At 39.5% G+C, this 24,933-nt stretch overlaps 1 protein-coding gene across 3 annotated transcripts in view; it reads right to left on the reverse strand.

Annotated features, from left to right (window-relative positions):
* The window catches only part of LOC110020669 (NAD-dependent malic enzyme 62 kDa isoform, mitochondrial), a 150,022-nt gene that overhangs the window by 28,626 nt on the left and 96,463 nt on the right, over positions 1-24,933 (reverse strand). The gene's annotated exons all lie outside the window — the stretch shown is intronic.

The following is a 24,933-nucleotide window of genomic DNA, read 5'->3' on the forward strand; positions in this document are numbered from 1 at the left end:
AACAATGTTCCAGATTTGAGCCTTTCCCCTTTCACACATTCTTAGTCCGATTTCGTTGAAAAGTCCTATCCTTTTGACCTCTTTGAAGACATTATCCCCTGATTTTTATCGAGAGTTTTCTTAGATGACTTTGGTCATTTAAGATGTAATTAACTATAGGGGTTTGCCCTTATAGGGAGCTTTTCCGAACCCAGCTTAAAATAAACCCTATTTAATTCTTTGTATTAAATAGGGGAACTTGTCGGCAAATAAAATGGTTTCGCAGACCAACGGATGTCATATCTTTCTTAGTTTATTTGATTGAGCCTCACCCTCAAGTCTTGTGTTTATCCCTCGGGATAGATACAGGATTTGAGGTAGAGCGCTCTTTCATTTAAACTGTGAAAAATATGAGGTCAGTTTGATTCCATATTTTTCTAAAATTATATATATATATGTAAATTAAAAAAAAAGTCCTTCCGAAGCGGGCGACGGGATTTCGATTCCGGCGGCCGACAGCTTCTTACGGGCGACCCCCAAACGCAACTTCCCCCTTTTAAACGCCGACACTATCATGTCAATAAAATTTTAGGAGTCAAGTAAAACTTGATTCACAAATATACTAAATTAAAGTTGATATAAATCCTATTTGTTGCCAAATAATTCCTAAATGAAATGTATCAAGTAATATAAATTATGTGTGAGAGAACTAACTTATTTTATAGTATCCAAAAAACCGGAAAAATAAAATGGATTGCTGACTTAAGACAATACACAGGGAATTGGGGATTCATGCAAATTTAGAAAAATTCCACGCATTAAACGGTGAGTTGAATTAATTCAAACATAAATCCATTGAAGGTAAAATTACTGATATGAGAGCTGAGGATATGAACGGTACAATTTGGATCTGGCAGCTTCCATGAATGCAAGATTTCAATTTGTTCACATGAAAACAATCATAAAGAAAATAGAGATTAGGGGCTATTCACGTGCACCTTAGAATAGTTACCAAAGATTAATAAAATGGATTAACAATATTGGGAAGAACTAAATAAGCCGGAAAACCATTGAGCTAGTTTTGAGGTAGCTGGAAATGAAAATAATCTCTGTACTGTTTGCTTGCGATGGAGAAAGGGCTCTGGAATATGGATTCAGAACATGTCCCCGAGAAGAGTTGCTCCAATCAGTAGGTGACGAACTGAAGTCGCTGACCCATAGATTAGGGCTCCGTGTTTGCTGAAAAAGATCTCATTTGCTATAAGGACAAGGGATTAGGGTCGACGACGAGTGGGGCACGAGAGGAGAGCGAGGTAGAAGACGTTAAGAGAACCAGAATAAAAATTTCGTGAAAAAGGCGGGCGACAGTGTCGAACCCGCGGCCAGCTTTTTCGTTAAAATGTCGAAAACTCCGCCGCAATGAACTACCGCCGCCGCCCCAAACCACGCAGAACGACGGCTCCGCTCCGCGTAGCGCCTCACCTCCACCCCAAACAGACCATACTTTAACCCTCTCTTAAAATAGTTGGGGACTAAGTTGACACTTTTTAAAAGTTAGGGAATAAAATGCTCCCCTTTATATAGTTGGGGAGACCATTTTGGCACTTTTCTCTGTTAATTTACAAGAAAGTTAACATAAGATAATAAAGTGGTAAGGGTTTTTATTTTTTTTTAGCCAAACATTTATAATGGTGCCATTTAAGATATTTTAGGTATTCACCACAAAATTATCTACTATAAGATTGTGTTGGAGATGGATTATGTTGATAGAAAGTTTTGATCAATAGAAGCAGCTAAAAAAATAGATTAAATTTTTATCAATCTAAATTTTCTTTTAGTACACAATATATTGTTTCTTAAGCTACAAGAGATTTTATGATATTCCTTTTATTCTACAAAAAAAGATCATAGGACAAAGTTCTCAATACATTAATTATTATTAGATTATAACATTATTACTTATTATTTGATTTTATTCCCCGATTATATTTTTCCACTTTTGCTTTATTCTGTTTTATTTTTTTCCTTGTTATTTTATTCTATTTTTATTGCTTTTCATTTTTATGCCTATTGTAATTGAGTTTAAATACCCCTCCTCCTATCAATAAAATTGTGTTAGTTTATTACAAATCTCAACAATTATACTATCTTCTAAATAGTGACAACATATGTATATTAATTCAACTTCAACTTTCAATTTTAAAATAAAAAAATTAATAATTTTATTAGTATCAATACATTAACTAATTTTGTATTCCAAATACACTTTTAATTTCTTTGAATCTATAATATGCACTTGAGGCTCGTGCAATTAAACTAATAGTAAACAAAAGCATCATGGAAATAGTAGAAATAAAATATCGCAAGTAAATAAATTATATTGACAAGTTACTTTCATTAACAACCTAAAAGTAAATAAAATGCTAATGTATACAGAAAGCAACAATTTTCTGTATTAGAGTGGACACATTTTCACACATTTTTTGTGTGTTTTGAACATTTTCAAACATTTTTCTAGTGTTTTTTTATAGGTCTAGAAAGTAGTGATGAGCAAAGCATTTTTCACTTGTGTCAGACGATTGAGAAAAAAGATATGCTCATGCCTGCAAATATAATTTTCTGTCTTCTAGCATGTTCATCCATCTCTTCCACAGCAGAGGTAAAAATGTGGCATCAAGATCGATTATGAGTTCAAGGCCTTGCTATTTTTGGCACCTCTGGTTTTTACAAAAATATTTTGGTTTTATAGAGGAAACAAATTGTAATGGTTAAAAGTAAACATTAGATTTGTATCTCTCAATTGAATGTGTTTGAAAATGGAAGAGTTTAATAAATCGAATATCATAAAAGTTTGATAGAAAATACTCTAAAACACCAGAAGATATTACCCTTCCAAAAGTTATGTGCTCATTTATCTACTGCTCTTGGTGTTGATCAGAAGTCAGAAGCTCCTACTTACAGGCACGGTGACCAGTTAGGAAGGATAGTGATAGAGAGAGAGAAAGGGACAAGAGGTTCACGGCATGAGATTGCACGAGGAATATTTGCAGTTCAATTCTCTCGAATGATAATTAGTTTTGGAATGCAATCGTGCAATGAATGTGGTGCATTTTTGTAAAAAATTAAGATTAAGCTTGAGTCCGTTCTAGGGCTCCAAGGTATTTAGGAAGTGATTTTAGTAGTAAGGTGGCTGTGAAATAGCAAAAAAGCGGCAATCTAAAGTATCGACAGCGTGGGGAGGGGGGGGGGGGGGAGGAGGTGAATCTGTTGTTAGCCAGCACATTTGGCGCATTTGCAGCTGCTCATATTGAAAACAGCAATTGAATGGTGGAACGGCAAAGAACGGGCAGTGAGAAGGATCCACCACCTGTTCCTGAGCAAGCCACAAACACACCACTTGCAATAGGAAGATGATACAACACTCTAGAGAGCAGAAAATTAGAGATTAAACTCTCAAAATACATAAAACCAAGCTAATGTCTCAAAACAATAAAAATACTACATATATAAAAGTTCCTTAATATAAAATAACCTAATTAGAAATAGCAAGATAGGAAGAAAATAAAAAATGAAAGAATTTGGGCTGAAATAGGTAACGGGATGGTGTTCCAGGCACAAAAGCTTTCCCGTGATCACGAGAATTCGCAGTTCTCATTTGGGAACTCTAGTTGGGTTCACAAAAATCCTGACTACTGATTTAAATCAAATTTTTGGCATTTTCCCTTCATAAATCTTATGTTTTATTTCCTTATTATGATGCTTTTACACTTGTGGAAGGTGTTTCTGCTATGTTCTGTAGATTACAAGTATTGAGCACGCGTCTGAAAGCCAAAATACAAAGTTGGATCCAATCATAGGTTGGCGTACTGATACACCTAAAATATATAGCATTTATGTACACATTTTTATACCTATTTTTGAGGATATTGTACTTTAATGGAAGATATTTGTGTGTTGTTCTTTCAGTTACAATTAAATGGATGAAATATGGTGAAAGGAGTAGAAACGAATCAAATTTGAAGCAAAAATGAAGAATGTATGAAAATGAACTGTGACGCGTAAGCACCAGAAGACAGAGAAGGTCCCGCCTAAGCGACGAAGACCTTGCGCTTACGCGCCAGAGGTAGTTATGATGAAAATTCAATAAATTTAGATGAATTTCGAAGGGGGTGTTTGAAACAAATCTTGGTTAAGACGTGGATTACAGTTAATGAGCACGAAAATATATTGAAATGATTATTGAAAAGACACAACTCTTGAAAGATTCATTGAATGTAGACACATTTTGAAGAGACACCAAAATATCTTTTGGAAAACTATAAAAAGGACTTGGATTGAAGTGAAAAAAGAGGAAAAAAAGAGATTAGAGATATAGAAGTCTTAAAATACTTTTAGAGACTAGAAAGTAAGGAGTTGTAGAATTTTATTTGGGCTTCTTCAGACTTTTCTCATTCCTAGTGAAGGAGAAAGTAATTAGATAGTTCTAAGTAAGAATCCATTGTAGTTTCTTAGTGAGATAGAGAGATTGTAACCCTCTAGGGTTGGGCGACCAGACCTAGGGAGGATTATAAGAGAAAGGAAGAGATTCAAAGGAACTTCAAGAGTTTGGTGGAGAGAAATTTGAGATAAATTTTTATCTTTATGACTACATTTAGTTTCAATTTAGACTTCTTGTGTTTTTACATGAGTTATACGTTTAAACTTAAGTGTTGTATTTTCTCCATGAATTATGAATAGTTTTCTTTATCTTTTTTTTTTAAAATGATAAGTAATTAAGTGTTGGAAGAAAGTTGTGTGAAGTATTGATATAAAATGTTGGAATAAGTTGTGATGATTTAATCCTTGTACTTCATTTACTCCTTGATTTGGCCAAATGAGATGTCAATATTTGTTGTGAGAACATATAAGATCCGTGATGATATTGTCTCAGTCAACTAATGATAGAATCACATGAGATAGTATGGATGAAAATGTAATTCATATAATTGAGTGCAAATAAATAGAGAAATAAACTTTGAAGGGTGTATAGTTATAGGACTTTAGAGTGACAGAATAAAGCCCCCAATTTGATTTATTTAGGTTTTGATATGAGAAGTTAGCCCCCAGGTGGAGAGAGAAGAGGGAACTCTATAGTGAGAGCTAGTATCTAGTGAGAGCTAGTATCTGTGAGAGCTAGTATCTTCCCTACCTAGCATGTCTTCAGGAATATTCAAACTTTAGATTAGTCAATGCTCTTTATAACATCTCTAGTAAAGGTAAAAAATTATATTGTTCATATTTGACACAATACAATTTAAATAGTTTCACAACAGAATTCCTATACTTGTTACTGATTCATGATAAGGAAAAATAATATTTTATTTGTATTGCTTTCATCTAACAAAAGTCTAGTTAAATTTAGTTAGTTGTTTACTTTATTTTCAATTATCAAAATAACCAAAAAAAGTTGTTTATTTTCAATTAGAAAAAATTACCAAAAAGAATCGAGCTTTTATTCCTACCATAGTATCTATAGTTTGAGTATGACTCTTTTTCAAAGTAATGTTTGCTATCTGATTTCTTCTTAAAAGTTTGTAGTTCTCCTTATGGGTTCGATATTTCGGAGCTTAATCAAAGAATCTTATATTACTTGATAACGATACGTATACTTACGTAATATCTCAATATTTAAATATAACAGTTACACTCTTACTTGCTTTGGAACCAAGTTTTTGACGCCGTTGTAAAAAAGAAATATAAAATGAATATAATCAAGAATCTAACCACACATACATCGTAATACTATCATACCAAAAATCGGGATCACGTACCAACACAACCCCATGATACAAAGTTGGATCCAACCATAGGTTCGTTGAAAGCTGATACTCCTCTTTGATCTCTTCATTCTCTTTTATGTCACTGTCTATGTCTTTAACTGCTCCCTGCTCAGTGAAAGAGAATTTTCTAATATTTATGCAATCAGATATAATGCGGTGGCACCTAAAAGACTTCCTGTATGGAATGTAGTTGAGAGTGTTGTCTGTCTCTATTTTTTCTCCACTCTAAACTGGTTTTTCCTTGGACAGTCAATTGGGATGCTCCACAGGACGTACTCTTACTGCCTTATTGTGAGGTTGAACTCTACCTATAAGATATGACAATCACTTGGTGACGTTGTTTCTCACACCTTTAAAGTTAGGATTTGTTCATTGAGTAGGGACCAATACAACTATAACTATACTATAATATTGAAAGCTGGGTTTCGCCCTTTAAGAAATCTCACCACTGCGTGCTCTTCCAAATCCACCAACTCATATTTCAGCATGAGTTGATCAAAGTCAGCTTTGCACTCCTCCGCAAAAGAGTCTCCCTGACATATAGGTTGTGGAGTTTATGAGCATGTCCTGTCAGTAATATGGCAGAATGTATTTGCGCTGCACTTCCTTTTCATCTTTAGACCAGGTGGTGATCTTACTCTTCCCTTCTCGCTGACCGAATAAGTTTCAGATTGTCCACTACAAAAAAGTATTCTTTTCGAACTCTATGACTGTTAAGTTAACTATTATGTCAAGGGTAACGTTTTTGTACTAAGAAAATCATTCTATTGTTTTAGTCACTCATGAATTCATCCAGATCTATGCGACCATCAAAATTCGATAAATCCACATTTACTCCAAAATCCTGACTTCCCCTTTGATATTCCATGTCAAATCATCGATGTATTGGTTTTTCATCACTAGAAACTCTTGGATGGAAGGAATTTACTTCCTTCTCTCGATTTGGCGAGTCACTGCTGTGTCTATAAGTGACCTCATCAGATTGTCTGCTCCCAAATGCAACAAGCTTCTATTGAAGTTAAAGAATTTCCCGCTACACATCTTTATAATAAGTTCTTAGACTCCTCATTGAGGGCTTCTACTTGGCAGAATGGTGTCCATTTCTTCCGATTATGGTTTCGGTGGATGTACGATTGCAAATCAATAATTGGTCAAGATTAAGGAATTTGTTGGAAGGAGTTGAGGTGAATTTTTAGTGGAGATAGGAAGGCAGACTTTTGAAATTTTTTTGTTGAGACTATGGATTGCAGTAGGAATGATTTGGGTATAAAGTAAATAAAAAATTTTAGGTTATGTGAATTTTTGGATAGGCGTAGGAACTACAAATTCCTAAAACTTTAAGGTTTGTCAAGCTTTAATACAAGATGATACCATTTTAGGGCTCCTAGAAGGTGTTTAAGAAGGGAATTTAACGGGAAGGTAGTTGTGGAATAGCAATGAAGTGTACATATAAAGTATCAACAGTGTTGGAAAGGTGGTATGAAGTGAAATCTGCTATTAGAAAACAGATTCAGTGCGTACGGAGGCTGTCCTAACTGAAAATAGCGGTCGAATGATGAAACGATGAAGAATTGGCGGCAACGAAGATCTATCACTTGTTTCTAAGCAAGCTACAAACACACCACTTGCAATAGAAAGATGATACAACAGTCCAAAGAGCAGAAAATCAGAAATTAAACTCGCAAAATACATATAACCAAGCTTATGTCTCAAAATAACAAAAAATACTACATATCTAAAAATTCCCTAATAGAAAATAACCTAATTAGAAATAGTGAAAATAAGAAGAAAATTAAAAAGAAAATAAATTGGGCTAAAACAGGTAACTAGAAGGTGCCCTGGGAGTAATGTTTTCTCACGATCACGAGATTTTGTAGTTCCCATTCATGAACTCCAGTCGGGATCATAGGAGCTCCCGTGTCAAAGTAAGGGTGAGCTCTTACCACGTGTCAGCACTACATGAACAAGTATCATTGGGTGTTGTACATAGAAAATGTGCCAACACTGATCCCGAGGAGATCTAACAGTCAAGAAAGAAGAAAGTACATTAAGGGACGACCCATCAGTAGAAGATCTAGGGGCCCAATTGTTTGACCAAATAAAATAAATATAAGGCCAACCAAGTCATAAAGGCAACCGAGTGACTTGAACACGAGCAGTACAACCAAAAATGAGGCGAAGGATAATCCGCCCCTATCACAACAATGAAGCCGACCCAAGGGATGAGCTTATCGTTCAGGTCCTTCAGTTATATTGGAAACATCCAACAGCTCCCGAAATATTATCAAGTCAAAGGGTAACTATGTATCTCATTACGGTAATTCACTCTCTGCCCGATAGTCTAGCACCACTCTGCCAACAAGTCTCTCCCCAGGGATCGCGGGTCGACGACCAAGTCAGACTAATCGACCGGCAAAGCTTAGCCGATCAAATCAGTCCTACAAACTATCCAAACCAATCAAGACAAGTCGACTGGTGGAAACGACTCAGTCTAGTCGACCAAACCAAGCTCACCAAGCCAAAGCTTAGCCATCCCAACCAACTGAGCCAGAAAACAGCTAAACCTTGGGCCCACTTATATGAAAAGTCAAGAATACCCTATAATGCCCCTACTAAAGTAGGGGTACTAGCATAATTTCACTACATATTCTACCCCCTATAAATAGGGGATCATTTCATGAGCAAAGGTTACACACTATTGTTCATTACAGCGTGCTATTCTTGCTTTCTCTCTGTTTCTCTCCCTCTCTCTCCTCTCTTCTCTCTTCTTTCTTCTCTCTACTCTCTTCTCTCTACTCTCTGCTCTCTTCTTTATTGCTATAATCCCTTGGTCCATGTATAAATTCTAATTCAACATCCTGAACGGTGCGGTGAGTGTGGAATCATGCCCAATACATGAAAAAGAGTAGTGCAAAGAGAAAGAGCAGTTGAAGGAGAAGAAGCCCACCATATAGACACTGCTAACATAGAGTGCACAAGAGATTTTGTAAACTAGAAGATCAAGGAGATGAAGAATCAAATGATAGATGCCATCTGAGAGGTGATGTCTTAAGAAAAGGAGCGGAATCCTCGAGATGAAGGGCTAGCGCCCAACGACAAAAGGCTCCTCAGGCCCTAGAAAGAGGAGAATCCTAGTACTTAGACAGTGTTGGGTCGGCACCAATTGATAGACAACAGTTTGGGCGTACTCAAGCACCCTGACAAGCTAAGACAGCTTTCACTTGGCAGATATCTGATGTTGAGCTTCCAGAAAGATTCATGATACCGGCGCTGGAGTCCTATAAGGGCATGACTAATCCTGCCGACCACATTGCCTCTTTTGAGTTGACAGTGTATCTCTCAGAGATCACAAATACATTGAAATGTCTCCTTTTCTTCACCACGCTAAGGGAGTCGGCTCTCAGCTGGTTTAAGAAATTGTCGTCAGGGGTGATCACCTCTTTCGCTGAATTTAAGAGGATGTTTGTGGCACAATTCGCCAATGCTTAGAAACTCCAGAAGAGTTCACAAGAACTCTTTCAAATAAGGCAAGGGCAGAACGAGAACATACCCTCGTTCATAACTGGATTCAAGAAAGAAATCCTGGAGATGCAGGGTCTGGAACCTGCAGTAGCACATGCTGCCCTTGCCTAAAGGCTGAAGGAAGGTCTGTTTCGGTACGCTCGGGGTTTGTAACGACCTAAAACCCTACCCTAGTTGTTGGAGCTCACCAACAACCGCATATCAACTGAAGAGCACAATTCCACCCCGCTCCCATCAAAGAAGAGTCTTCCAATGTCGTTCGCAGAAGAAGGGCCCCAGGGATGACAAGTGGAAACCAAGGGAAGACTTGTGTCATTCTGTTTGTTTGCATTATGAAGACCATCGACCACCCTGGGACCATCAAGCGACCGATATAAGCTACAATCGAGGAGGCTAGACTCGATATCCTGACCACCAGCCGACTCAGTACATTGAGTGCTCGCCACCTAACCATGAAAGATTGTTCAAGAATGAATCTATTGAGGGTATCCATGTTCGAGCTAGTGGAGGCCATAAAGTACAAGAAGTACTTCAAAGAAGCACCTGAAATCTAGAGGCTATCTCAGGGATCCAAAGAAATACTGTGCATACACCGATACCATAACTGCGATACAAAGGAATGTCGACACCTCTGGAGCCTAGTCGAAGAGTTGATCAGAGCTGAAAAGCTCAGTGAGTTGGTACACAAGAGTGGCGACCCAGAGGCAAGGTAAGGCTCCGATAGAAGAAATTTTAAACAAATCGATCCGAATGCACGCCATCCACATCGTTGGGATAATGTCGGCTATCTTTGGAAAATGAGGTTCATCCTGTCGAGCCAGTCTGAAGAGGCTTCAGTGCGGAGAGCAATGCACAATTGTCTTCGTCCTAAAATATAACACTCATCTTCTGTCACTTTTGACGACACTGATATGCCTCCCAAGGGAAATCCTTACAACGACGCTATCGTTTTTAACCCACTAATAAACAAACTACCAGATTGGTAGCATCTCGATCGACACCGAGAACTCCATGAACATCTTGTTCAAAACAGTGTTTGACAAGATGGGTCCGAGAACCGACTGACTAAATGCAACTTTTGGCCTGTTATACAGTTTTTTTGGCAAGAGGAAGCGCTGGGAATCATAACCCTGACAGTCATCTAGGGAGAAGGTGACAAGCAATTCAATAATATGAAAAATTTCTTAGTGGTGGAATCACCAACAACTTATAACGCCATCTTCCGCCGTCCATTGCTCAATAACTTTAGAGCTGTTACTTCAACCTATCATATGACCTTAAAGTTTTCGGGTGATAGAGAGGTGATTACCGTCTGAGGCAACCTAGAGCAATCCAGAACCTGCTATCTCCAGGCGATCGAAAGCGTCAAGCTAGAGCTTCTCGACCTTGGAAATCTGCGCGAAGGGGGTCAAAAGACCAATGAGACCGTCCTTGAATCCCGACAACCGAAGGTGAACATAGTAAATCCTTTCTAATCAGTGAAACTTTTAATACAAGGGTCGAAAGATCTGCTGATCCAAACCCTCCGAGAATAGTGAAATATTTTTTTGCTAGGACAGCAGCCGAGATGCAAGGAATTCTGATCAACGTCACTTGCCATCGATTAAATGTTAACCCAACAGCTCGACAAAAAAAGAAGAATATGCGGTTGTTAGCCAACACCCTAGCAAGGCCGAATCAGGAAGTGAATAAACTCCTGAAGGTCGGATGCATACGAGAAGTTCAATATCCGGTCTGGATGTCCACTGTAGTTATGGTCCAAAAAGCGAACAACAAGTGGAGGATAGTGCGTCAACTTCACGAACCTGAACAACACTTGCCCGAAGGATAGCTACCCCCTATCGAGGAACGATGCACTGGTGGATTTGGCGGTCAGCCATTGAATAATAAGTTTTTTGGACGCCTTCTCCCATTATCACTAGATTAAGATGCACCCAGCCAACGCAGAAAAGACAACCTTCATCACGAGCGAGATGTATTTTGCTATAATGTAATGCCTTTCGGGCTGAAAAATATTAGGACAACTTAACATCAACTAATAGATGTAATCTTTTCTAAACAAAAGGGGAAAAAATATTGAAATGTGTGTAAATGATGTACTAATTAAAAGTAAAACGTCTAAACAACACATTAAAGACTTGAAAGAAACATTTGAAACATTTAGAAAATTCAATACGAGGTTAAATTAACTCAAATGAACTTTCAGAGCATCAATAGGAAAACTTCTCGACTACCTCCTAAGCTCGAAGGGAATAAAAGCAAACCGGAAAAGGTACGATCGAAATGCCACCTCCTAGGAACACCAAAGAGGTGCTAAAGATGATCGGTCGCATTGCAGCCTTGAGCCGGGTCATTTTCAAATCGGGCGACAAGTGTGCATTATTTTTTCAAAACTATAAGGTAAGCAAAATACTTTGATTGATCAGATGAATGCGAGCAAGCATTCAGAAAACTAAAAGGATTCCTTGGCAACATCATTTCTCCAGGGTCCAATCCGAATGAGGAGCTTTCTCTGTACATAGCAGTCAGATCTGAAACCATCAGCTCAGTTTTAGTTCGCAAGGAGCTTGGGAAGCAATTTTTCTTCTACTATGTCGGCCTGATCCTTCGAGGCACTGAACTCAAGTACGCGATCAGGGAGAAGCTAACTTTTGCACTTATTATTTTTATTTGCAGGCTTTGATCATATTTCTAGGCACATCATGCCCGGGTCATCACCAATCACGTGCTAAGATCTATCCTTACTTGGCTGAAGTACTCCAATTGACTTCTCAAGTGGGCTATGGAGCTCAACAAATTTGACATCTCTTATGTGCCCCAAACTGCGATCAAAGTGTAAGCAATAGCAGAGTTCACTGCTGATTTTTTCTTTAACAAGGCAAAGAGCAAGGGAATAACTATCGATGGCCAGACTTGGATTTTGCACATTGACGAGCATCTAGCCAAACCAGAGCGGAACTTGGTTTTGCTCTGTCACATCCGACCGGAGAACACATGTACTACTCAATTGAAGTTAGATTTGAATTCAATAATAACCAAGTCGAGTATGAAGCTTTAATCACCGAGTTGCGCTTTGCTTATGAGATGGGCGTCCGGTATCTTCTGGTAAAATCAGACTTGCGGCAGATTTTGAATCAAATGAACGGACAATTTGAGGTCAGAGATGACATGATGGCCAAATATCCAAGCAAAGCGAAGATGAAGATCGTGAAGTTTGAAGGCTTCAAAATTGAGCATATAGCACAAGAGCAGAACCAAGTGGCAGACCTCCTATCCAAACACATCCGCTTGGGGGATGGGACGCCTAAGATACTTATCTGAACAACTATTGAAAAGACCGAGATAATGGAACTGGATACTGAAGGTCAGACAACCTGAGTCGACCCCTACACCTCTCCTTAGAGATTGGGAAGATCTCCAAAGAAGTAACTGACCCAAAGCTTTTCAAGATGAAGACAACTAAATATCCTCTAATCAAAGCGAAGCTTTTTCGAAGATCAGTCACATCATTGTACCTATGGTGCATGCATAAGAGAAAGCGAGACGGAAAATGTCATATAAAAGGTATACTCCGGGGAGTGCGAAAGCCATACTAGAAAAAAACTTTTGCACATAAAATGCAACAATAAGCTTACTTTTGGCCAGCATTCCAGAGAGATGACAGAGTTCTCAAACAGATGCGAGCAATGCAAGAAATATGCACCGCTACAACATCAACCGACACAGAAGCTACAACTAATCATCAGCCCATGACCATTCACCATCAGAGGAATTGTATCCTTGGACCCTTTTCACCATCAAAAGGCTAGTGTAAATTCCTACTAGTAGCGGTAAATTATTTCTACAAGTAGATCAAAGCAAGGCGTCGTTCGAAACTTCATATTGAAGGATCTTATCCGTCACTATGGGCTGCCACTGGTTATCATCACAGAAAACAGGACGTGATCCACATACCAAGAGGTAAATAACTGCTGCCTAAGTTAGGGGATCAGCTTGTAGTTCGCATATGTGCACCATACTCAGACTAGGCATCAACAAGATCATCTCAAATTTGCTAAAGAAGAAAGTAGAAGTAGCTAAAAAAAAATCCAGGCTAAACTACTTCCATCTGTTCTTTGAGCAGTTCGAACAACACCTTCTACAGCGACCGGGCAAACTCCATTTATGCTATTGCATAGAATGAAGGCAATGTGCCGGTCGAGCATAATCACTGCAGCGAAAGCGTTGTGACAGCCTTGGATTTTGATGAAGAGAATCTGAAAGACTTGCAAGAAGCCAACGACGAGGAAATGATGCTAGCACTTGATTTTGTTGAAGAAAACGATCTGATTTAGCCATTGAGCAAAATAAACTGAAGAGGAGAACAACTCACTATTACAACAAACATATCCGAGAGAAGACCTTTGCTCCCGAGGACTGTGAATTAAAAAGTCCGATCCAACGACACGAGAATAGACGGTCAGAAAGCTAAACCAAACTTGGACTGGCTTCTTCTTAATCGACATAAGAGTTGCACCAGGAGCTTACAAGCTAAAGACTTACACAGGAATGAGATTACCTCGGACACAAAGCGGAGACGACCTCAAGAAATTTTTTTCTTAGAAAGCTTTGTATCATGATGAAATAAAAACAAAGGAGTTATCATTCCAACTTGTATTCTTTTATTAATTACATGAAAAAATTATCAAAACTTCGCTAATTAAACATACTATCCCAAGTTCGAACAATGCTCGGGGAACTCAAGGACTTCACGCGGGGGATTATCAGTATTCAACCGACACTTGGGGAACTCAAATTCGAGTAACAACACTGAAGGTTATGGAAAAAGTCCAATCCATAAACTTCCAAGGCCAACAACGGTGTAAGATGTTCGAACAATAAGAACTCTCTGAAGCAAACAACGATGTAAGATGTCCGATCGATAAATAATATTTAAAAAGTGAACAAAGGTGACACAAGACGTCATATCGGATTAGACATAGAAACCGCCCCTCAACGATCAAGCATCAATAAAAAAACCATGTCTCTTAACTCGACATAGGTCAAACTCTGGAGGTGGTTCTCTACCCATTAACGACAAGATCCGTGGTGGATGGTGAGCAAATCAACCCAACAATATGTTTCCATGGTTACCCCCATGAAGGCTGCGATAAGACAGCTTAATATGCCTAGCAAAAAGTGCAGCTCGTCCAAGCAGACAACCCAACCGAACAACTGAGACATAGAGAGCATAAGAATTGAGCCTTGCAGTAGCACATCAAAAGTGACCAAAGGACTCTCCTAAGAACCGAGCTGTCAACCAAACATTCATTTCAAACAAAAAACACGGCAAAGGTGAAACGAGAGGCAAGCCAAAGCCGACCACAAAACTTCATCCCATTTCATAGATGGTTACAAAAATTCCTTCAAAAAAAAAACTTCCAATGCTTTATTGGTGCTAAAAGAAAAAAAATAAAAAAATTCTTCAAGTGCAGAAAAATTCAAGGGATTAGGCAAATCCACTAGTGCAGAAAAATTCAAGATTACCCCATCATCCCCAACGCTTTCTTCCTCTTCGTTTTCTTGCTCCAAATCAGAAAGTAGCGTAGCAAATTCTTCCAAGTCAGATTATTTTGAATTAACAAGCTTTTTCTTCATAAACCAGTCGATCACCAGAGGTTCCGAACTGAAGCTGCCCAGAAAGCCAATCTGCACTCTTTCTTTGACTTCATTGTCACCATCATGTCCCCAGAACTTGATGCTCTTTCTGAATGACCAACAAAAACTCTGATTGATTGAGTATCCCAGCTTTGCCCACCAACAACCATTTCTCAGCTTCTAACACCTGCTCCGTGCATTTGAGATTTCTGCCTCCTCCATGGTCGTAGCCCATTTCTCCTCTCTGCTCAGTCAAGAAACATCAATTGGTAGTGGGAATCCTCCTAGGCTATCAAGTGATATCGGTCGGCTATCTCGTAGAGGTCTGGACATCCAAGTTTCCTAAGGGACCTCTCGAAGACGTGAGACCAGTCAATCTCAACAATAACCGAAGAATAGACCGTTGTTGCCAGAGAGTCGGAATACCAATCCCTCTGTGTCAATCATAGCAAACTGTCGTCAGGACTGGTCCACACCTTGGCCCCTCCTCTTGCAAAGGAACTCACTTAGGTGGTGAACCTTTCCATCTCTTCTGGGAAGGATGCAGGGTGCTTGAATAGGTGATGGGGGCCTTCCCCTTTGGTGACGTACCACCTTTTGGGAAGCTAACTCGGGCTTTGGATATGTGTTCGGATATAGTTTCACTTTGGATATCAGAGGTAGGTCGGTTGGCTTGAATCAGTGAAGGATGAACCGGCCGACAGAGAGGTTGTTGGCCCCGTTTCCACCCTTTCCGTCGAGGCTTCTCTTTCGGCACTACTCGATTCCAGTACGCTCGACAAGTTTTTAGCTTCTTGACAACACAGCTCGAAGGACACCAGATAGAGAGCTTTTAGCTTTCCTCTCAATCAGCATTAATTCGCCAGTGGAAACATTTTGAACAACAAGAGTAGATCTGAATACAGAATGAACAGAGTCGACACCTTTGGTTTTATCTCCAGCAGAAATAATTCCGGAAACCCATTGGCTGGTAACCACCGTGGTTTTGGGACAGGTAGAATTTTCTCGGGGTTTGCTTTTAGCACTCCGAGCATCAGCCACCATCTTCCATCCAACCTCTTGAGCGTCTGAAGCCACCCAAATTTTCTCTATCATTAATCCAACTTCTCAGACTGTTGTACACACTTGAGGACAAATGGTTGAAGATACTTGAAGATCGACAGCTGTTGCCCATCGATTCCTACTCCTTCAACTCGGAGATGATCCGATATAGATTTCTTCTTTTTAACCGTGCATACTGTCAAAACAGTCACGTTTCCCTAGCCGCTAGAAGAACAATTGCGCATGAAGTGCATCTTCCAATTTTTTATTTTATTTTTCAACCACAATAGTTGAAAACTGGAGCCAGACGAAAACTGGGCATAACCATCTCAGCTGGCCTGAAACATGAACATGTAAGTAAGCAGGTTTGTCGACCACGTGATTCCCTTCTGACGGCAAAAGATAACATAGGTCATAATATATGCTATGGAGTTTGACAAAGCCTGAGCAAGAATAACCCCATAATGATTAAAAACTGTCTGTAATTCGTGTTTGTTGTAGCCTCAAAGCATACTTGAACTAATCTCAGTAGAAAACAAGATCAATCCCAAATAAGTTTGTCGCTCGATCATATCCCTTATCAACCCGAAGCTATGTATGGCAAGATCGTAGACATGGGTACTTTGCCGAAGGCCACTGTCCCGACATCATGGTCGAAGTCTCGGTCCAGGAATCAATTCATAGAGCTGCCGCGAAAACTTCAGAGCCATCCAAAAGAAGCATGAAAGAAGAAGGTTGAGAGAGCAAGAGGAAACAAAGGGAAAAGAAGAAAGCATAGCGTCAGGCAAAAACCCCTCACCCATATTTATAGGGTGAGAGTAGAAGTTGAATTGTCACTGGTAAAAGCATAATTAGTCGACGATATCGAAACCGTGCTAACGAGAAAATTACATCAACACAATTTGAAAGAGAAAATTAAAATTTATTTCAAAATTAAATATTACAAACATTGCTTCAAAATTATTCAGAGAGGAAGTACTTTACAATGGAGTCGCCCATCGCTTCAGCCAAGGCATACCCTCGCTCAAGCAGCCTTTTATACAGAACATCTCCTCCAGGTTTAAATTGTTCACCCGAACTATTTTAAACCCGAGACATGAAACTTATCGCCCGAACACCCACTAGCTCCGCACGAAGGGCAATAGTATTTGTGCGAAGGGCAATAGTATTCGTGCGAAGGGCAATAGTTTTCGCGTGAAGGGCGATAGTTTTCACGCGAAGGGCAGCCTTTTCCATATGAAGAGAAGTTATCTTCCATTACATCCTTTCCATCTTTTCAACATGAGCAAGCAACCTGCGTAAAACCTCGCCTTAATAGATCCCAACTGCCCAAGCAAAGGAGTCTATTTCATCAAGATGATGCATCGACAACCCAATGGACATTTGGCGTCCATCAGTTGTTCCCCATTGGGCCTCTAGAGAACCACCCGAACCATTAACCCCCTCATCCTAGCATGGGAGTCGACCGCTCCCGGCCAGTCCTTGAGACATGACCACTGACGTCACGATTGGACCCCCGCAAACATCCGTCGAATGTGAATCAATGCCCGTAGCCTCTGGGAACCGGATGAGTTGCACTAAGAAGAAATTTAAAGGAAAAGAAGTTTAGGAAATAATAAAGGTCAGATAAACTAGATCGAAGCTCCTCATACTAAGGATTCAGTCCCACTGAGATGTTGTAAACGACACATCGTCCTCACTAGATATCAGCAAAGCATCAGCCTTCTTCTGCGCCCCGGGAAGCGGCAAAGCACCAACAGTTCCTTGCGCCCCGGACAACCCCAGAGGCCCCCAACAACTTCTTGTGAAATCTGACTAGTCGGCAGGATTTGAGTCGCAACAGAAGGAGGAATCGACATATCGATAAGCGGATCACCCGATCAACCTCTATCGTCCCCTTGAACATTCCCTCACCTACGATCGCAGAGAAAGTCAAACTATCCCACATGATCCTACGGATCAAGCTCTTTTTCTTCTTAGAAATAACCTTCTTATTCCTCTTGTCGCTTTCCGGACGGGATCGCACCCTTGATTCCCCAAAAGCTTTGACATACACAGCCTTGTCATAAGGATCAATCCCGAGAGCCAGCTCTTTCTCCATGACAACGCGTCCAAGCTAATTGATCCAGACAAGAATGGAAGTAAAGCAGATATGGAAAGGAAGAGTCCTCTAAGCCCTATTTATAGGAATCAAGGACAGAATCTAGAGAGTTTAAATATTGAATCATTAGATAGCCAGAAATAATATTTACCTTTTACATTAAAATTTCTTGTTTTTATTGCAATATGACTTTCAAGAAGCAAGATAATAGAAAAACTAAATAATGTGTCGGCAATTATTTTGAGGAAAACTTATGGTCCAAAATGAAGAGAGTACGACAAGGGATGACTCACTGACAAAAAACCCAGAGGCTCAATTGTCCGACCAGATATAACAAAGATAAGGTCTATCACGTCATAAAGGCAACCAAGTGACTTAAACCCAAGCAGCTTGGCTAGAAACGAGGTGAAAGATAATCTGAGATTTCACCATGATGAAACCTACCCAAGGGACGAGCTAATCCCTCAGGTCTTACAATTATATCGGGGGCATCCAACAATCCCCCAAATATTATCAAAAGTTAATATTATAAAGTCTTACCCATACTTCAAGAACTCTTTGTTAAAGGATAGCTACCCAATCGGATTGCAGTGACTCACTATCTGCCTGATAGCTTAGCACCACTATGCCAACATGAGTCTCTCAAGAGAGATCGCGTGTCAACAGCTAGGTCAGACCAACTGATTGGCCAAGCTTCACCGACTGAAATAGTCCTGCCAACCCCAAACCAATAAAGACCAACCGATTGGTGGCAATGACTTAGTCTAGCTGACCAGACCGATCTCGCCAAGTCGAGGCTTCGCAAGCCCAACCAGCCGAGTCAAAAGAGCAGATAAACCCAAGGCCCACTTATGTGAAATACCTAGAATATGTTGTAATGCCCCTACTAAAGTACAAGTACTAGCATGATTTCAACATATTATATTTTATCCTCTAAAAATAGGGAGATCATTTCATGAGTAAAGGGTTACGCACTACTGCTCATTATAGTGCACTATTCTTCCTTTCTACCTGTCTCTCCCACACTCACTACTCTCTCCTCTCATACGTTTGAATCCCTTTAAGTGTAGCCTTCAGACAAATTCAGATTCAATAAGTATCGATGTGCCTCATCTTACAAAACAAGAACTTCAATTACACATATCACTATCTACTAAAAAATACATAGCAGAATTCAACTAAATATGTAGCGGGAGGGAGGATACAAATGGTAATGGGCAAAGGGGGCAGGGTAACCGATCTAGCAAGCTGGGCGGTTCCCTGAGAAGAGTCCAGCCCTCGGGCTGGTCAAGCAAAAATCACGTACGCGATGAGAGAAATTATGGGGAAATAGTTTGAATGTGTTTTGGGGGGGAGCGAGTTTGAAGACATTGTGAGGGTGATTTATTAGGGCTCACCTGGAGTGTGGGTTATGTTTTGACTCTTGCAGTTCCTTTCTTTTTCCTTTTAGTTCCTAATGGCGTCTAGGGTTTATGGAGAGCCGATCTATCCCTTGAATTATAGACCATCCATTGTATATTGTTTGTTTGCTTTGATATTAATCAAATTAACCCTAATTTGAATTTTCCGACCTAATGCTCGCAATTTGTTCACTAATTTTGGCTCCAGTTCGTATCAATTTCAAATAACAAGAGCATGGAAAGCTAGTAGCAAGGGAAGCGAATACTTCATAAGAGAGATGGCAGCAATGGAATTGGATAGTTTGGAAGAGAGATTGGAAGAGAAAAGTGGGTCGACTTAAATATGGGATAGATGAAAGGTTCTCAGGTATAGATGAAATGTTTTCCTCAATTGAAAAACACTTTGAGAGCTTGAAAGAGATGGTGAGGAGACTTATTGACATGCAATCCAAGACCTCGCCGGTGAATCAATTTGCAAACCCAAACCAAGGGTTGACCGGAGAATCCTTGGCAAAATTGAAATGGAAAAAGATCAGATGAGAGGAACATGATGAAAGCATCCACCATAAAGAAGCCCATCCTATGGCTCTAATGGATTTCCGACGGAGTGGATTGAGCTGAAACATGGAGAATGGGTTATGCAAGGGCCATAGAGGAGCACGAGGAAGGAATGAGAGAAGCCTAGATGGGGGTATGACTATGATCGAAAGAGGGAGTTTAAACAAAGATACATCAGGCGAAACATCGGAGGGAGAAGAAATGGAGGTGGAGATGCTTGGGTTAGGAAATTTTAAAATGTAGAACTTTGAGAGGGAAGATGCACATGGGTGGTGTACTAGGTAGAGCAATATTTCTTAAAGGTGAAGAGAAGCTCATGGTGGCAGGGTTATGTTTGGAGAGGAAAACTGGAATGTTTTTAAGCCATTTAGCAAGGAGATCTACACGAGCAATTCTTTGCCTTAACTCAGGATGGGACTGTCATGGAGTATGGAGATAGATTAAAACTATTGTCGGGACGACTAAGGGGGATTTCAAAAGCCGTATTGGAGGAAAATTTCATCAAAAGGTCTAAAACCCGACATATGTACAACACTCCGACTGTTGAGACTGTGGTAATTGGAGGAGATGGTGGAGCTAGCCCAGCTGGTAGACGACGAGAATCAGATGGAGAAGATCAACAAAAGAGGCACCAAGGGAAGATTCCAAAAGTGTAACTCGACGACCATGACACTGAGGCCAGATGGTATCATTTCAGAATGAGGTGCAGGATAAAAGAGCAAAGGAATAATGTTTCTGATGTGCTGAGAGGTATGCAATAGGCCACCGGTGCAAGGATAGCACGCACCAAGTCCTTACAATTTATGATGGGGAGAAGAAAGATAGTGAGGAGCTAGAGAAAGAAGAACCGAAAGGAGATGAACATTTACACTTGCATGTAGAGGAGGTATCACTCAACTCAGTGGAAGGATTTACTCTGAATCACACCATGAATGTGAGGGACAAATTGGGAAGCAGTCGGTAGTGGCATTGGTAGATAGTGGAGGCACTCACAACATCTCAAATCGTGTTGTAGAACAGTTGAGGTTGAAGTTGATAGATACGAGAAGCTTTGGGGTCATGACGGAGACAAGGAAGGTGGAGTAAAGCTGGGCAATTTGCAAGGAATTGGTGTTGACATTATAGAGCCTACAGGTGGTGAAGGACTTCCTACCCTTGGAAATTGGAAGTACTGATGTGAATCTAGGAATAAAGTGACAAACCGATCGGAGAGATGAAGGTGGATTGAAAATCCCTAACTATGGAGATTAGGGTGGAGGGAGGGAAGGTGGTGCTGAGAGGGGATGCAAGCTTGTGCAGAACCATAGTCTCACCCAAAATCATGGTCAAAAGGATACATGAAAAAGGGTTGAGCTATTTGGTGGAGTTACGTAGTACAGAGTATATTCGGGTTCTCGAGTCAATCGAGTTCCCAAAGTGTGTTCAATAGCTTCTAAAACAGTTTTAGACATTATTCAACAGCTTAGCAAGTTACCACCACTTTGGGAGCATGAGCATGCCATTACGTTGAAGAAAGGTGCTCCTCCTACCGATATCTTCATATTCAAATGAATGAGACAGAGAGGTTGATTTAAGAGATGCTCGAATTTGGGGTTAACAGGCCCGATATGAGCCCATTTTCCAGTCCAGTTTTATTGATAAAAAAAAAAGGATGGTGCCTGGAGATTTTGTGTGGATTACAGGGCTCTGAAAAAGGAAACTGTACTGGGCAAGTTTCCTATAATGAGAAAGAATCCTGCTGATGTGCAAAAAATATCGTTCAAGACTCGCGAAAGATATTAAGAATTTTCTGTGATGTCGTTCGGCCTTACCAACACTCTGACCACATTTTAGGCTTCATGAACATAATTTTTCAACCTTATCTCAAAAAGTTCGTCATGCTATATTTTGATGACACCTTGATCTACAATCGTATGTGTGCAAAATATATTAGACACCTCAGAATAGTATCAGAGATGCTGAGAGGGCACCAGTTCTACACCAACTTGAAGAAATGCTCATTTGCACAGTCACAAGTGGAGTGCATAAAGAAATTGGGGACCAGGGCAAGGGTAGTAGAGGACTAGCCAGGCTATAGTAAACTGACCTTTGCCGAGAAGCTTTAAGGAGTTGAGAGGGTTCTTAGGTATCGCCGGGTACTATCGGAAATTTGTGATCGTATGACATGATTACATGGTCATTGACGTAGCAGCTAAAGAAAGACTGTTTCAAGTGGTAGGAAGCAACGACACAAGCCTTTGAACATCATAAGAGCCACGAGCAGAGTTCCAGTATTAGCACTCCAGACTTCAGTAGGCCATTTTTAGAATTGAATGCGTCAGAGTATGGATTGGGGGCAATACTCATACAGGACCAACAACCTATTGCCTATTTCAGTAAGATGTCCACTGTTACGGTTAAGCTCAAGTCCGTATACAAGCAACATATGATGCTTATTGTCTTGGTCGTTCAAAAATAACATCTTTATCTGTTGGGGTGACACTTTATAGTCAGGATAAATCAAAGGAGCTTGAAGTAACTATTAGAGCAGAGGATGGTGATTGAAGAGCATCAGAGTTGACTATCTAAATTACTTGGCTATGATTTTGGGATCCAGTATTGCCCAAAACTGTAGAATAAGGCTGTGGATGCACTATTGAGGAAGGAGGAGCCCCAGCTGACATCTTTGTCAATATCACTGGTCTTAGTTTGGGAAGCCCCAAGGCAAGAGAATGAACATGATTGTAGGGTTGAGAAAGATCAAGGTAGAGTTGCTACATGATCTGAATAGTCACCCAAAATATATATTGAGAAGACAACAACTAATCTAGGACGATTCGTGTTGCCAAAGGCATTTGGGGTACAATCCTAAACTATTTATATCCATATTTATTTGTGTGTATGTTTTTAGCTTGTAGATTATGTTAATAGAAAACGTTTTAGAATTAAACTCAAGGTATATAACTTTACTTTGGAGGGGAAGGAGGTGAAGTGTGCGAGCTAGAGGAGAAAAATGGCACAAACTTTAATAAGGAAAAAATTAAGTAAAGAATTTAATTAGGACTCTTCATAAAGTAAAATAATAGAAACTTAATAATTAAATGATGGAAATTTAATACCTAATTAAAATGATGACTAATTTAAATTATGTAATAAGAAAATCCATGTTTAGACTTCAAATTTTAGAATAGTCGACGTCAAGGTAAATCAAATAACAAATTAATCGTCATCAAGGTGAGCATCATACTTTTAATCTATAGCAATAATTTGTTACTTCTCAACTATTTTGCAATTGATGAACTTTCACATGCTTTATGCGATGAGCACATGAATGTTTTGTTTATATTGACTGTTTGTATGTGCATGACTGACTGTGATGGAGTTACCCCTTGATGGTATTCAAGAGAGAAAACTAAGGTACCCATACATGTATATGAAAAAAGATATTGATATTAATGTTTTAATTAAAAAAAATTAGACTGTTCCTGTGAAAGTTGTACATATATAGTAAGATATTAATATTTCATTGATATAGTAAAGTTGTTTGAATAACATTAAATATTTTTATTCATTTCTTAAAAGCTTGACAGACTTGTATATTTCTTTCTTTTCTCTTGTATTACTGCTTGTTTAGCTCATTATTATTTTAAACTAATTTTTCAGGTTAATTAAGCGACTAAGCAATTAATGATGAGCGTCAGAAAATACAACGTTTATAGAAGACACGAACAACCAATAACAAGGTAAATTTAAATATATTATTTTAATTTAATTTGATTAATGGCTCTTTCATTTGTTCAATTGCAGAAGAATATAGAAAATTTAGTTCCCACCGTCCGACCATCTGTCATCTTGGTTAACTCCAAACCCTAAGACGGGTTGTGACAACTTTATATTAGAAATGCTGAAGCTTTGGTCAAGATGGATTGATTGGGCTGAATATTGATACAACACTTCATACCATACTACAACATAGACCGCTCCTTTTAAAATTTTGTAAGAACGGGATCCACCTCACTTAATACAATGAGCATAACGCAGCATCGGTATCCAGAGTAGACCAATACTTAGAGGAGAAGGACGAGATATTGGCAGAGCTCAAGGGGCATCCACAGAGGGCCGAAAAGATGATGAAGAGGAAGGCTGATGGACAAAGGAGGGAGGTACAAATTGAGCCCAAGGATAGGTTTATTTAAAGTTGAGACATTATAGACAACATACTGGTTAGAAGGAGCAAGAAGCTTTCCCCATGATATTTTGAACCTTATAAGATTTTGGCACACATTGGGGAAATGACATATCGTCTTGAAGTTACCACCATCATCATTATTGCATCCAGTATTTTCTGTATCACAGTTGAGACGTGTTATAGGAGGCTACACACTCTCTTCAAGATTGTTAGCATGGACAAAGACAATGAAGGTGGTTTTGAAATCTTTGAAGGTAGAAGAGATGCTCCAATGAGTGACTGAGGCAAATGTGCTAATTAAGTGAAAAGATTTGCCATAACTTGAAGAAAGGTGGGAGCCTTATGAAGTGATCCAGAAGTAATATCCATCATTCCACCTTGAGGACAAGGTGTTTTTTTTGGGAGGAGTATTGTTACGCCGGTCCAGGAGGGACCGACCAGAACCCAACCAGTTTGAATATGTTTTGCAGGTGTTTTATTAGAGCTAATCACGTAGGGTTTGGGTTATGTTTTGATTCCAGCAGTTTCTTCCTTTTGTCCTTTTGTTCCTAGAGGCGTCTAGGGTTTGTGGAGAGCCAATCTACCTCTCGAATAGTAGATCATCCCTTGTATCCTGTTTGTTTGCTTTGGTATTAATCAAATTAGTCCTAATTTGGGTTTTCCCACCTAGTACTTGCAATTTGTTCCCTAATTTGGCTCTAGTTTGTA

The sequence above is a fragment of the Phalaenopsis equestris genome, unplaced genomic scaffold, assembly GCF_001263595.1.
Source record: "Phalaenopsis equestris unplaced genomic scaffold, ASM126359v1 Scaffold000107, whole genome shotgun sequence".
Lineage (NCBI taxonomy): Eukaryota > Viridiplantae > Streptophyta > Magnoliopsida > Asparagales > Orchidaceae > Phalaenopsis > Phalaenopsis equestris.